Raw genomic sequence first — 15,847 nt, 5'->3', positions numbered from 1 at the left:
TTGGCTGACAGCTGTTGTATACCACAGGTATGACAAAACATTTCATACAGTGGTGCATCAAGGACATTCATGAACCATTAACCCTGACTTCAATTTGCTACCCTGATGTAACAAAATATGAAAGGGGGGATACTTCGGGATTTTGGCACGCATGATTATGATTATCTACTTCCCCAGAGTCAGATGAACTCGTGGATACTATTTTTATGACTGTCTTCAGTATGAAGGAAGTTTTTGCGAGACAATATTGACTAGTGTTACGGCAATGACAAATTTTACAGGAACAGCTCAAATAAAAATGGTGTCCACGAGTTCATCTGACTCTGGGGAAGCAGATAAAGGGCTTCACTGCCAACATCCCAAAGTATCCCTTTAAGGTCTAGGACCTGGGTATTTCAAATCAGGTCCTTAAGCTCTGTAGCACAGCTGGTTTTCATTCGTACTCTAATCACAGTTTGACTAAGCCACGCTTGAACCATTTACCATGAAGAACAGTGGTCACTAACTGGTCGGTCGACTGGTCAATCTCCAAGCCATTCCTAGTCAATAACCATTTCTGTAAAAAAAACTATGATAAAGCCTTGGGTTCCTATTTTTTTAAATTAGTTTTGCGGTGTTGGCGGCAGTTGCACTTGATTCAATAGCCCTAGGGCCGGGAAGGCAAAGGGTTCCCATTTTGAACCATTTAATGTGTCTGTGTTTGCTAACTACCTCTCTCAAAGAGTGCAGTGTGTAAAGTCAGAACATCTGCTGCCTCAGCCACTGCCTGTCACCAAGGGTGAACCCCAAGGCTCGATCCTAGGCCCCACGCTCTTTTCAATTTACATAAACAACATAGCTCAGGCAGTAGGAAGCTCTCTTATCCTTTACATGCAGATGATACAGTCTTATACTCAGCTGGCCCCTCCCTGGATTTTGTGTTAAACGCTCTACAACAAAGCTTTTTTAGTGTCCAACAAGCTTCTCTGCTCTTAACCTTGTTTTGAACACCTCCAAAACAAAGATCATGTGGTTTGGTAAGAAAAATGTCCCTCTCCCCACAGGTGTGATTACTACCTCTGAGGGTTTAGAGCTTCAGGTAGTCACATCATACAAGTACTTGGGAGTATGGCTGGACGGTACACTGTCCTTCTCTCAGCACATACTGTATCAAAGCTGCAGGCTAAAGTTAAATCTAGACTAGGTTTCCTCTATCGTAATCGCTCCTCTTTCACCCCAGCTGCCAAACTAACCCTGATTCAGATGACCATCCTACCCATGCTAGATTAAGGAGATGTAATTTATAGATCGGCAAGTAAGGATGCTCTTGAGTGGCTAGATGTTCTTTACCATTCTGCCATCAGATTTGCCACGTATAGGACACATCACTGCATTCTATACTCCTTTGTAAACTGGTCATCTCTGTATACCCGTCGCAAGACCTACTGGTTGATGCTTATTTATAAAACCTTCTTAGGCCTCACTCCCCCCTATCTGAGATATCTACTGCAGCCCTCATCCTCCACATACAACACCGTTCTGCCAGTCACATTCTGTTAAAGATCCCCAAAGAAAACACATCCCTGGGTCACTCGTCTTTTCAGTTCGATGTAGCTAGCGACTGGAACGAGCTGCAACAAACATTCAAACTGGAATAAAACCAATAGAACAGGAGAACGCATATTATGAGTAAGTCTTATCTCAATCTCTTCATTCAAAGACTCAATCATGGACACTCTTACTGACAGTTGTGGCTGCTTCGCGTGATGTATTGTTGTCTTTACCTTCTTGCCCTTTGTGCTGTTGTCTGTGCCCAATAATGTTTGTACCCTGTTTTGTGCTGCTACCATGTTGTGTTGCTGCCATGTTGTGTTGCTACCATGTGTTGTCATGTTCTATTGCTGCCACGCTGTGTTGTCATGTGTTGCTGCCTTGCTATGTTGTTGTCTTAGGTCTCTTTATGTAGTGTTGTCTCTCTTGTCGTTTGGTAGGCCGTCATTGTAAATAAGAATTTGTTCATAACTGACTTGCCTAGTTAAATAAAGGTTAAATGAAGGTAGAACTCCACCCACTTGGCAGGCCCAGAGAGCAAATCAAGTGCACCTATAGGTCTACTGCTGGCCAATCAGATAGCTCAGATCACTGTGTCTGCAGAGTTTCCTAGAACCATAGACTGTAAAAGTGTAAAAGACTCTAAAATATATATATTTTTTATTTCACCTTTATTTAACCAGGTAGGCTAGTTGAGAACAAGTTCTCATTTACAACTGCGACCTGGCCAAGATAAAGCATAGCAGTTCGACACATACAACAACACAGTGTTACACATGGAATAAACAAACATACAGTCAATAATACAGTAGAAAAAGAAAACAAAAAGTCTATATACAGTGAGTGCAAATTAGGTAAGATAAGGGAGTTAAGGCAATAAATAGGCCATGGTGGCGAAGTATTTACAATATAGCAATTAAACACTGGAATGGTAGATGTCCAGAAGATGAATGTGCAAGTAGAGATACTGGGGTGCAAAGGAGCAAGATAAATAAATAAATACAGTAAGGGGATAAGATAGTTGGATGGACTGTTTACAGATTGGCTATGTACAGGTGCAGTGTTCTGTGAGCTGCTCTGACAGCTGGTGCTTAAAGCTAGTGAGGGAGATATGCGTCTCCAGCTTCAGTGATTTTTGCAGTTCGTTCCAGTCATTGGCAGCAGAGAACTGGAAGGAAAGGCGGCCAAATAAATTGACTTTGGGGGTGACGAGTGAGATATACCTGCTGGAGCGCGTGCTATGAGTGGGTGCTGCTATGGTGACCAGTGAGCTGAGATAAGGTCGGGCTTTACCTAGCAGAGACTTGTAGATGACCTGGAGCCAGTGGGTTTGGCGACAAGAGTGAATCGAGGGCCAGCCAACGAGAGCATACAAGTCGAAGTGGTGGGTAGTATATGGGGCTTTGATGACAAAACGGATGGCACTGTGATAGACTGCATCCAATTTGTTGAGTAGAGTGTTGGAGGCTATTTTATAAATGACATCGCCGAAGTCGAGGATCGGTAAGATGGTCAGTTTTATGAGGGTATGTTTGGCAGCATGAGTGAAGGATGCTTTGTTGCGAAATAGGAAGCGGATTCTAGATTTAATTTGGGATTGGAGATGCTAAATGTGAGTCTGGAAGGAGAGTTTACAATCTAACCAGACACCTAGGTATTTGTAGTGTTGGAATCAGCTAAACTTTGAACATATTAAATGAATGATAGGAAATGAAAGAGACTGGGTGTTATGTTAGAAGTTAATGGTTCTCTGAAGAAAGACAGAAGGCTTTGGAATGTGTTTGATGGAGGAGAGGAGAGGAGAGCGATGGGTTGATATAGGGAAGACAGATGGACATCTGTGTATTAGATGAAAGAGGGGTTGAGGTCAGGAGATGAGGACAGATTCTCTTAAGAGAGTAATAAATGTTTGGAATCCTGTTACCCTCTTTATTAGCTTCCTGTAGAGCTATAACATGTAAGGATTGGAGAGAACGAGGAGTGTCTTAAGTGGGATGTACATAAACTGTGATGTCTGAAATGTTTTGCTGTCTGATTTCAACTGTACAGAACCTTTGGGTTGAATAAACTTGATTAAAGCTTCTCTAGTGTCCATGGGTTATTTACTCTGAAAAATAAGAACCTAACATACCTTAAGGGAAGATTTTGGCAGTACCTGTATGGTTAGTGAGAAAGTCCATATTGCAAATGTACGGTCCCTTACTAGACGTCCGAAATCGTTTGTAAAATTCGCGGACGGCGTCGGGCCGAGCGGCAGGGCCGGACCTACCAGGAAGTCATCAAATGAACTTTGTCTGACATTCGGTTTCCGTTTTACAAAAATAATAAGATTTAGGTCATTTTTCCGCCGTCCCGGAAATTCCCACAAGAGGGCATAAGCAATCATATTGGTATTGGACAAAACATCACGATTCACGACGGGGCCTTATCTCGAAAACTGAAAATATTTAGAAGCCGAAACTCGGTGAGCGTAGGGGCGGCATAATGAGCAGTTGGCCCCGAACAAGATGGCGTCTAGGCCTCAACGTTTTTTGAGTTATGGCCATTCATCTGGGATTAAAGGTCCAAAATGAAAATAGAGAAATTATTTTTCCACTTCACGTCAAAGTCAAGGAGCCTCCGGTGTCAATAAAAAAAGAACCAGCCATTTATCTATCGTCATTTAAGAGAAATCGTACAACGACACCTAGGTGATATTCACGGATAGGTGTTTTTTTTTTCAACGGTTACAGATCCAGTTGCAGGGTGTTCTTACGAATCTTTTTAAAGTGTGCTGCGGAGCTCTGCGAGATTTCTGTGATTTTCTATGATTTTCTGAAATAACACACACTCACTAAACCCTCTGTAAATAACTCAGTTCTTAACGTAAAGACTTCAATCTCAGGATTCTGTAAAGGCATACCCAAATCATGATATGAGTTTATTTATAGCTTCCTGTGCCAACCGGAAGTGCCTTAAATGGTGTCACAGTGGCAGTTTCCAAGGGTTAAAAAGGTCAGATCTTTTCAAAACTTCATATGTGTGATTAGGCAACCCCCATAAACTGTAAGTCAGTCATTTCTCCCAACAGATGTCAAAGAAAAGCTCTCTCTCACACACACACACACAGAAACACACACACAGCAAGGATGGAGTGACAAAGTGCGGTGCTTAAAGACACACAAAGCCTAAAAAGTGGGTTTGGTGTCAATTGGTATCAGTTTGGTGTCAGAATGACATCTAATTGACTGATGGACACTGACTTGCTAGTTGACTTTTGTACATTAGCAATATGTTTAAACAGAGAGGGACCATCACCAAAATGGCATTCTGAAATCAACACAAAAAATGGCATCACCATAGTCTCCAGACTGTGCCGAGTTCAACGAGACGCCCCGCTTGACCGTAGCTCGCTCTGAGTGCAGTGACCTTGAAAAAAAGCAGAACCAAAATGAGGCCTGGCCCTCAATGTCATTTGCTTTTGGGTGACAGTGAGAGAACCGTTAGGGTGAGAAGCACAATTCGACCTCAGGTACGTTCCTAAGGTCCTCCCGATCCGTGCAAGCCTAACCTTGACCGTGTGGCATTAACCCTTAACAGTTAAAAGAAGATGTTTACTTCAAAGAGTTTGCATTGACTTCTCTCCCCATAGGAATACATTGCCTGCACCTCTAATTTCAACCTGAAGCCTATGTGGGTTATGAATGCCTTATGAAGCTGTCTTCTATGACAGTCCATCAGACCACTATGAGGTCTACCTGTGTCGATTCTAAGCTTCCTGGAGCAACCGGAAGTGGTTAAATTGACCCAAAAGGTGTTTTTTGATGTACATAACCTTCAAAGGTGAAAATGACTACATTCAACCCTCTGTAGATCGTAGATCAGTCAATTCTTAACTTAAAGACTTAAAACTCAGGATTCTGTAAGTGTCTATGGCAATCAAGATATGTGTTTACTTATAGCTTCCTGTGCCAACCGGAAGTGCCTTTAATTGGGTCACACTGTCTGTTTTGAAGGGTTAAAAAAGTCACATCTCTCCAAAACTTCATATGTGTGACTAGGTAACCCTCCTAAACTGTAAATCAGTCATTTCTCCCAATAGATGTCAAAAAAAAGCTCTCACACGCACACACAGCAAGGATGGAGTTAAAAAGTGCGGTTCTTAAAGACACAGAGAGCAGGCAATGGCATTACCATAATCTCTAGGCCGTGCCGAGTTCAACGAGATATCCCGCTTGACCGTAGCTCGCTCGGTCTAAGCGCAGCGACCATTAGAAAAGTAGGCCCAAAATTAAGCCTGCCCCACCACGTCATTTGCTTTTGGGTGACAGTGAGAGAACCTTTAGGGTGAGAAGCACAATTTGACCTCAGGTACGTTCCTAAGGTCCTTCCGATCCGTGCAAGCCTAACCTTGACCGTGTGGCATTAACCCTTAATAGTTAAAAGAAGGTGTTTACTTCAAAGAGTTTGCATTGACTTGTCTCCCCATAGGAATACATTGCCTGCACCCCTAAATTCAACCTGAAGCCTATATGGGTTATGAATGCCGTATGAACCTGTCTTTTGTAACAGTCCATCAGGCCAGTATGAGGTCTACCTGTGTTGATTCTGAGCTTCCTGGATCAACCGGAAGTGGTTCAAATCACCCTAAAAGTGTTTTTCCATACCCTGCCTGCAATTTGATAGACATAGTGCATTCAACCCTGTGTAAATCAGTCAGTTCTTAACGTAAAGACTTAAAACTCAGGATTCTGTAAAAGCATACCCCAGTGAGGATATGTGTTGACTTATAGCTTCCTGTGCCAACCGGAAGTGCCATAATTGGTGTCTCTTGGGCTGTTTCGAGGGGTTAAAAAAGTCAGATCTTTCCAAAACTTCATATGTGTGATTAGGCAACCCCCATGAACTGTAAATCAGTCATTTTTCCCATAAAATTTCAAAGGAAAACTAAATCACACACACACACAGCTTGGAAGGAGGGACCCATTTGGGGTGCGTAGAGACATACACTGCCTGCATTAGTTAACCTTGTTGGAACTTTTAAAGAACCGTCAGACCTAGAGTTCCGAAACTTTAGAATCCTGTTCTAGACCTCAGGTCAATAGTGCGTGGTGAGTTACGTGGCTCTAGACGGTTCTCGGACCGAGAAACAGCTTCGTACATTTGCAATGACTTCAATTCATTTTGACCATTACGAAAATGGCGACATTTAGAAATGTCTCAGAGACACAAGACTAGGTGCATTGCGACCGTCTCGGTCCATATAGACAGACCCCAACGTTTCGGTCCGATAGCTCATTCAAGGACCCCGTAGCAAGTCATAGAAAAAAGTTGATTTTCAGCACCAATTAGGGTTTTGCTCGGACACCAAATGACCGATCGAGCCGAAACTTGGGATTCGGGGTCGTCTCAGCTAGGCCTACACGTAACATAAGAAATGGACCCGCAGCTAGAACGTAACTATGTGTTTTATGTTTTTTTATGGTTTGAACATAAGGCATTGTGAATTTTGGGCCAGCTCTGAAGTATGTGATAGTTGGCTACTAAACAAGTTGGAAAAAGTGGGTTTAGTGTCAGTTTGTATCAGTTTGTTGTCAGAATGATATCTAATTGACTGATGGACGGTGACTTGCTGGTGACTCTTGTCCATTTGCAATATGTTTAAACAGTGAGGTACCATCACCAAAAGTGACATTCTGAAATCAACCCTAACGAGCCATTGAGATGAACCAGAATCACTGCCCAGCCATCCCGAGTTCATCGGGCCAGTCAATTTCACATTCCTGCAGGGTTTTTATAGCATGACAAATTCGTGATGGTACCTGCCCATTGAACCATATTGCAAATGCACAGTGACTTTGCAAAAGTGAGAAAACATAAACAAATGGACATGATGAAATCAACACAACGAGTGATGGAAAGGTACAACTATCACTGCTCGGCCACCCTGTGTTCATCAGGCCAGTCAATTTAGCATTTTTGAGCATGTCAAATTTCATATGGTAATTGTCCATTGAACCATATTGCAAATGCACGCGCACTTGCAATATGATTCTATAGTGAAAAAACATCACCTAATGGACATGATGAAATCAACACAACGAGTGATGGAAAGGTACAACTATCACTGCTCGGCCATCCTGTGTTCATCAGGCCAGTCAATTTAGCATTTTTGAGCATGTCAAATTTCATATGGTAATTGTCCATTGAACCATATTGCAAATGCACGCGCACTTGCAATATGATTCTATAGTGAAAAAACATCACCTAATGGACATGATGAAATCAACACAACGAGTGATGGAAATGTACAACTATCACTCCTCGGCCATCCTGTGTTCATCAGACCAGTCAATTTAACATTTTTGAGCATGTCAAATTTCATATGGTAATTGTCCATTGAACCATATTGCAAATGCACGCGCACTTGCAATATGATTCTATAGTGAAAAAACATCACCTAATGGACATGATGAAATCAACACAACGAGTGATGGAAATGTACAACTATCACTGCTCGGCCATCCTGTGTTCATCAGACCAGTCAATTTTGCATTCCTGCAGGATTTTTATAGCATGACAAATTCGTGATGGTACCTGCCCATTGAACCATATTGCAAATGCACAGTGACTTTGCAAAAGTAAGCAAACATAAACAAATGGACATATAGAAATCACCTTATTTTTATTTTTGGGTTACCAGTTGCACAACAATGCACGTGCATTTGCAATATGATTCTATAGTGAAAAAACACCACCTAATGGACATTCTGAAATCAACCCTAACGAGCGATTGAGATGAACCAGAATCACTGCCCAGCCATCCCGAGTTCATCGGGCCAGTCAATTTCACATTCCTGCAGGATTTTTATAGCATGACAAATTCGTGATGGTACCTGCCCATTGAACCATATTGCAAATGCACAGTGACTTTGCAAAAGTAAGAAAACATAAACAAATGGACATATAGAAATCACCTTATTTTTATTTTTGGGTTACCAGTTGCACAACAATGCACGTGCATTTGCAATATGATTCTATAGTGAAAAAACATCACCTAATGGACATTCTGAAATCAACCCTAACGAGCGATTGAGATGAACCAGAATCACTGCCCAGCCATCCCGAGTTCATCGGGCCAGTCAATTTAGCATTTTTGAGCATGTCAAATTTCATATGGTAATTGTCCATTGAACCATATTGCAAATGCACGCGCACTTGCAATATGATTCTATAGTGAAAAACATCACCTAATGGACATGATGAAATCAACACAACGAGTGATGGAAATGTACAACTATCACTGCTCGGCCATCCTGTGTTCATCAGACCAGTCAATTTTGCATTCCTGCAGGATTTTATAGCATGACAAATCGTGATGGTACATGCCCATTGAACCATATTGCAAATGCACAGTGACTTTGCAAAAGTGAGAAAACATAAACAAATGGACATGATGAAATCAACACAATGAGTGATGGAAAGGAAAAACACCACCATGATGGAAAGGTACAACTATCACTGCTTGGCCATCCTGTGTTCATCAGACCAGTCAATTTAACATTTTTGAGCATGTCAAATTTCATATGGTAATTGTCCATTGAACCATATTGCAAATGCACGTGCACTTGCAATATGATTCTATAGTGAAAAAAAATCACCTAATGGACATGATGAAATCAACACAACGAGTGATGGAAATGTACAACTATCACTGCTCGGCCATCCTGTGTTCATCAGACCAGTCAATTTTGCATTTTTGAGCATGTCAAATTTCATATGGCATTTGGCCCCAAAAAAATTGAATTTTGACTTTGACTTTTGACTTCCTATGAAATCATATTGTAAATGGACAAATCATATTCCTTATGCACAAGTAAAAAGAAAAAAATATATATATATGATATTAAAATACAACTAAAGTATGTTGATACAGTTCTTCTACGTGTGTAATTGACACAAAATTTAAAAGAATTTCGAAAAACGGTCCAGAAAGCACTTTTTAAGGGTGTGTGAAGTTTTTTACAAAATTTTGACATTTTTGACTTTTGACTTTTGACTTCCTATGAAATCATATTGAAATTGGACAAAACATATTACTTATGCGCATGTAAAAAATTTAAAAAAAAAATGATAATATAATTGGCCAAAAGTGTATTCATACAGTTCTTACACATGTGTAATTGACAAAAAATTCGAAAGAATTTTGAAAAACGGTCCAGAAAGCACTTTTTTAAGGGTGTGTGAAGTTTTTTCCAAAATTTTGACATTTTTGACTTTTGACTTCGTATGAAATCATATTGAAAATGGACAAAACATATTCCTTATGCGCATGTAAAAAAAATAATAATAATTATGATAATAAAATTGGACAAAAGTATATTCATACAGTTCTTACACATGTGTAATTGACAAAAAAATCGAAAGAATTTCGAAAAACGGTCCAGAAAGCACTTTTTTAAGGGGTGATAAGTTTTTTACAAAAAATTCATTTTTTCAAAATTTTGCTTTTGGATGTTGACTTGGGTTACATATCCAATATGAAAAACCACGGTGGAGCGGATTCGCCACCTGTTGAATTTTTAAAGTGTTACAACTGGCAATAGCCATATGGCATTTGCAATATGCTTTGCATGAATTAACGCCGAATTGGGTGGTATTGGACAATGTGTATATGGTTTGGCCACTGCCAATATGTTGCCATTCATTTTTGTCCAATACAGGGGGGTCTTCCCTTACAGTAGTTATCCACATATTCTCATAAGTCAGAGCCGTCCAGAGTAGTGATGCTGGATGGGCGGGCAGGTGCGGGCAGTGATCGGTTGAAGAGCATGCATTTAGTTTTACTTGCATTTAAGAGCAGTTGGAGGCCACGGAAGGAGAGTTGTATGGCATTGAAGCTCGTCTGGAGGTTAGTTAACACAGTGTCCAACAAAGGGCCAGAAGTATACAGAATGGTGTTGTCTGCGTAGAGGTGGATCAGAGACAACAGGCCCTCCGATTTGACACAGTGAACTCTATCAGAGAAGTAGTTGGTGAACCAGGTGAGACAATCATTTGACAAACCAAGGCTGTTGAGTCTGCCAATAAGAATGTGGTGATTGACGGAGTCGAAAGCCTTGGCCAGGTCGATGAATACGGCTGCACAGTAATGTCTGATATCGATGGCAGTTATGATAGGACCTTGAGCGTGGCTGAGCTGCACCCATGACCAGCTCTGAAACCAGATTGCATAGCGGAGAAGGTACGGTGAGATTCGAAATGGTCGGTCATCTGTTTGTTAACTTGGCTTTCGAAGACCTTAGAAAGGAAGGGGAGGATAGATATAGGTCTGTAGCAGTTTGGGTCTAGAGTGTCTCCCCTTTTGAAGAGGGGGATGACCGCTGCAGCTTTGCAATCTTTGGGAATCTCAGACGATACAAAGAGAGGTTGAACAGGCTAGAGATCGGGTTGCAACCATTTCTGCAGATCATTTTAGAAAGAGAGGCTCCAGATTGTTTAGCCCGGCTGATTTGTAGGGGTCCAGATTTTGCAGCTCTTTCAGAACATCAGCTATCTGAATTTGGGTGGTCGAGGGGTGGTCGTTTGACCGCGCACCCATTACGGATGCAGGCAATGAGGCAGTGATTGCAGAGATCTTGGTTGAAAACAGCAGAGGTATATTTGGAGGGCAAGTTGGTTAGGATGATATCTATGAGGGTGCCCGTGTTTACAGATTTGGGGTTGTACCTGGTGGGTTCATTGATAATTTGTGTGAGATTGAGGGCATCAAACTTAGATTGTAACAAGCGGCAACGGTGAGAGACTTGTTTCTGGGAAGGTGGATTTTTAAAAGTAGAAGCTTGAATTGTTTGGGTACAGACCTGGATAGTAAGACACTGCAGTCTATCGCTGCAGTGATTGCAACTCCGCCCCCGTTGGCAGTTCTATCTTGTCAGAAAATGTTATAGTTATGGATGGAAATTTTAGGGGTTTTGGTAGTCTTCCTGAGCCAGGATTCAGACACGGCTAGGACATCCGGGTTGGCAGAGTGTGCTAGGGCAGTGAATCCAGTTTCAACTGTTCTGCCTTATTATTATTCGACCATGCTGGTCATTTATGAACATTTGAACATCTTGGCCATGTTCTGTTATAATCTCCACCCGTCACAGCCAGAAGAGGACTGGCCACCCCACATATGCTCTCTCTAATTCTCTCTTTCTTTCTCTCTCTCGGAGGACCTGAGCCCTAGGACCATGCCCCAGGACTACCTGACATGATGACTCCTTGCTGTCCCCAGTCCACCTGACCGTGCTGCTGCTCCAGTTTCAACTGTTCTGCCTTATTATTATTCGACCATGCTGGTCATTTATGAACATTTGAACATCTTGGCCATGTTCTGTTATAATCTCCACCCGGCACAGCCAGAAGAGGACTGGCCACTCCACATAGCCTGGTTCCTCTCTAGGTTTCTTCCTAGGTTTTGGCCTTTCTAGGGAGTTTTTCCTAGCCACCGTGCTTCTACACCTGCATTGCTTGCTGTTTGGGGTTTTAGGCTGGGTTTCTGTACAGCACTTTGAGATATCAGCTGATGTGCGACGGGCTATATAAATACATTTGATTTGATTGATTTGAATAAACCAAACTTAGGGAGGAGGCTTTAATGTTAACATGCATGAAACCAAGGCTTTTATGGTTACAGAAGTCAACAAATGAGAGCGCCTGGGGAATAGGAGTGGAGCTAGGCACTGCAGGGCCTGGGTTAACCTCCACATCCCAGAGTAACAGAGGAGGAGTAGGATAAGGGTACGGCTAAAGGCAAAAAGAACTGGTCGTCTAGTACGTTCAGAACAGAGAGTAAAAGGAACAGATTTCTGGGCGCGGTAGAATAGATTCAAGGCATAATGTACAGATAAAGGTATGGTAGGATGTGAATACAGTGGGGGTAAACCTGTGCATAGAGTGACGATGAAGGAGATATTGTCTCTCAGTATATAATTTTAACCAGGTGATGTCACTGAATGTGTTGGAGGTGGAATTAAAGTGTTCACTAAGGCTTATTGAGCAGGGCTAGAGGCTCTACAGTGAAATAAGGCAATAATTACTAAACTAAACCGCAATGGACAAGGCATATTGACGTTAGGGAGAGGCATGCGTAGCCGAGTAATCATGGGAGTCCAGTGAGTGGCTTCAGGCAGCTAGAGGGCCGGGGCTAGCAGCTAGCAGAAGGGCCTTAGAAGGATGTCGCAACGGAAGAAAGTCTGTTGTGGCCCCCTCGTGCTGATAATGACAGCAGACGGATCAGCAGGGCTCCGTGTTGTAAACCAAGCCAATTGGCAAGATAGGTATAGTGGCCGAAGAATTTGTCCGATGGGCCTCTTAAGCTAACAGTCCGGTGTGCTCTAGACAGCTAACGTTAGCGGGCCGCGACTAGCAGTGCCGCAGAGCCAGTTTGAGTACCCCCTCGAGCAGATTTCGTCGGTAGTCCAGTCGTGAAGGATTGGCGGGGTTCCGTGCCCCGTACCGGCAGTAGAAGGGGGTCCGGGCCAGTTGGCAAAAAGGGTTTTGTAGCTCAGGAGTGGCTGTTGGGCTTCTTCTGCTATCCGGGATATGAGCCTAGCATGGGCTAGCTCCAGACTAATTGCTGCTAGCTTCGAAACAGGGACGTGACGTTAAACCAAGATTAGTCACTCGGATTGCAGCTAGCTAGCTGTGGTGATCCAGGTGAAAAGGTTCAGAGCTTTCTGTAGGAATCTGGGGATATGGAGAGAAAAATACGTCCGGTATGCTCTGTTTTGAATCGCGATGTACAAACTGGCGAGAGCTTTCCGAGCTAAAGGTTGACTGATGACCGCTAGCAGTGGTTAGCTGACTATTAGCTAGTTAGCTGGCTAGCTGGCCAGCTTCTGTTAGGGAATACCGGTTCGGAGGTGGATGAGAATACTTTAGAAGAGACAGATCCACACCACATTGGGTGAGGCGGATTGCAGGAGAGTATTTGAAGTTGAGGGTCAGAAAAATATAAAAGATATGCAAAGAAAAAAGATATACACATGGGACACGACAAGACAAAGAACAAAGACGTCTGACTGCTATGCCATCTTGGATCAACCAAACCATGATAATGATAATGTGATATTTCCAAACGTTTAAAATCATGACTAGAGTGAAACTCAACCAATACAGCAAAGAGTTGCTGTTGAGTAAGTTTATGTTTAAGTTGTTATTCAGCACTGTCAACACTTTGTTCTACATTTTCATATGCCATATAATTCATGTTCTCCCTACTTTCAGTCACGCTACAACCAGCACTGCAGCTGCAATGAATGAGTATAGCCAGTGGTGTAGTGGAAGGTATACCCAGGTACACACCGCATACCCACTTATTTTTCAGTGGGCATTACGTATACTCACTTCTTAATGCCCACTGAAATGTATCAAAGTAGTGTGGTGGAAGTACACGCTGTATCAATTAATAAGACAGATGGAACAGATCAGAATGTTCAGGTTACAATTTGATAAACAATTATTTCTTCACATTTTAGGCACAGCAATGCAGGCCTACGTGTGAATCTTCCAAAATGCAATTGCTGGAAAACACCATTCTAAAATGCACATGAGAGCTGGTTTATGGTCAGAGATGGAAATACCCGCTAGACATTTAGAGAGAGGGGAGATTTAAAGATGCAACTACTATCATGTGTTGCTAATATGACTAGGATAATACCTTTGGCTGCTAGACAATGAAATAAAGTTGATTTGAAAACCAGTAAAACAGGAGAATGCGTATTATGAGTAAGTCTTTATAAAAAAACAATGCCTCCACGTTTCCATGGTGGGATTGTGGCTATAGGCTACTTTGAAGCAAGGTAAAGACATGCCTCATAATATGAAACATCCATCTGTCAAATAATTCAGGAACAGGGAAAATATAGCAATGCCAATGATAGACCTAACCGTCTTCTGGTAGATGGAAAGGCTTTCCCAAAAACCTTCTCTATTAAAGGTTAACTAGCTTAAAAGTAGCCTGATATCATGCATCAATCCAGTTGCCATTTCTTTTGAAATCTTCATCTCATGTGACAGAAACAGCTAACCAAACAACAGAGCTAGGTGTCTGCACACTTGAATTAAAGGCTAACTACACACAAAAAAAATCTACATTTCTTAGATTGTTCCCAGACCTCAAATGTCATCTCCTGATGTGGTTCAAGCATTGTTATGGACTTAGAACATACAATTGTATTGTTTTTCTGTTACAAAAAGTTGAGTAAAATCTGAAACCTGTGAATTTCTGACTCCGTTGACAGCCTCATTTATCTGTTTCAGTAGTGGGCCTACTATTAGTGTACCTGCACAGTACAGCTTGGGTTGGCCTGACTGTGAAAGACCCATATGGGATTCATAATTTTAAGTCCTTCAGAGTGTATGTCACTGTATCTCATATAATTTTTCACACAGGGCGAGTTTCCTTCTCTGGGTGGGCCATCTCTGGGTGGGCCACACCACGGAGTACACTACACCCCTGAGTACACTACACCACTGGGTACACTACACCACTGAGTACACTACACCACTGAGTACACTACACCACTGAGTACACTACAACACTGTGTACACTACACCCCTGAGTACACTACACCACCGAGTACACTACACCACTGAGTACACTACACCACTGAGTACACTACACCACTGAGTACACTACAACACTGGGTACATTTACATTTACATTTAAGTCATTTAGCAGACGCTCACTACACCCCTGAGTACACTACACCCCTGAGTACACTACACCACTGAGTACACTACACCACTGAGTACACTACACCCCTGAGTATACTACACCACTGAGTACACTACACCCCTGAGTATACTACACCACTGAGTACACTACACCACTGGGTACACTACACCACTGAGTACACTACACCACTGGGTACACTACACCCCTGAGTACACTAAACCACTGGGTACACTACACCACTAAGTACACTACACCACTGGGTACACTACACCACTGAGTACAGCAAAGTGTTCCGATAAGCTTGCGATATTATTATTAGCTGCTTGTGTTTTTTTAAATAATTCACTTTCTCTAATCATAGGAGTAACAACAGGAATTGGTGCATGAGGAAGAGATAATGCAGTGCGACTTGAGTTCCACCATCAGAATGTGGAAGAATGTGTCCCCTTTTCTCAGCAAAGGGAGGAGGGAGAGCGGAGAGACGGTGAGTCGGGTGAGAGCTAGCCTCACCTCTGCGCCCTCCCTCCACTCAGGCTGATCATCAGATCAGGCCATCAGTCCAGTAAAAAAACATATATTATTATGCTCACTCAGCTGTGGCTCACAAGTAAT

At 42.3% G+C, this 15,847-nt stretch overlaps 1 protein-coding gene across 1 annotated transcript in view; it reads right to left on the bottom strand.

Moving 5' to 3' along the window:
* LOC115122636 (calcitonin gene-related peptide type 1 receptor-like) overlaps positions 1–15,847 on the bottom strand; it is a 134,625-nt gene that overhangs the window by 27,379 nt on the left and 91,399 nt on the right. The window lies entirely within an intron of this gene.

This window comes from Oncorhynchus nerka, linkage group LG7, assembly GCF_034236695.1.
Source record: "Oncorhynchus nerka isolate Pitt River linkage group LG7, Oner_Uvic_2.0, whole genome shotgun sequence".
NCBI lineage: Eukaryota > Metazoa > Chordata > Actinopteri > Salmoniformes > Salmonidae > Oncorhynchus > Oncorhynchus nerka.
Note: the sequence above shows the minus strand (reverse complement) of the source record. Positions and strands in the feature narration are given on the sequence as shown.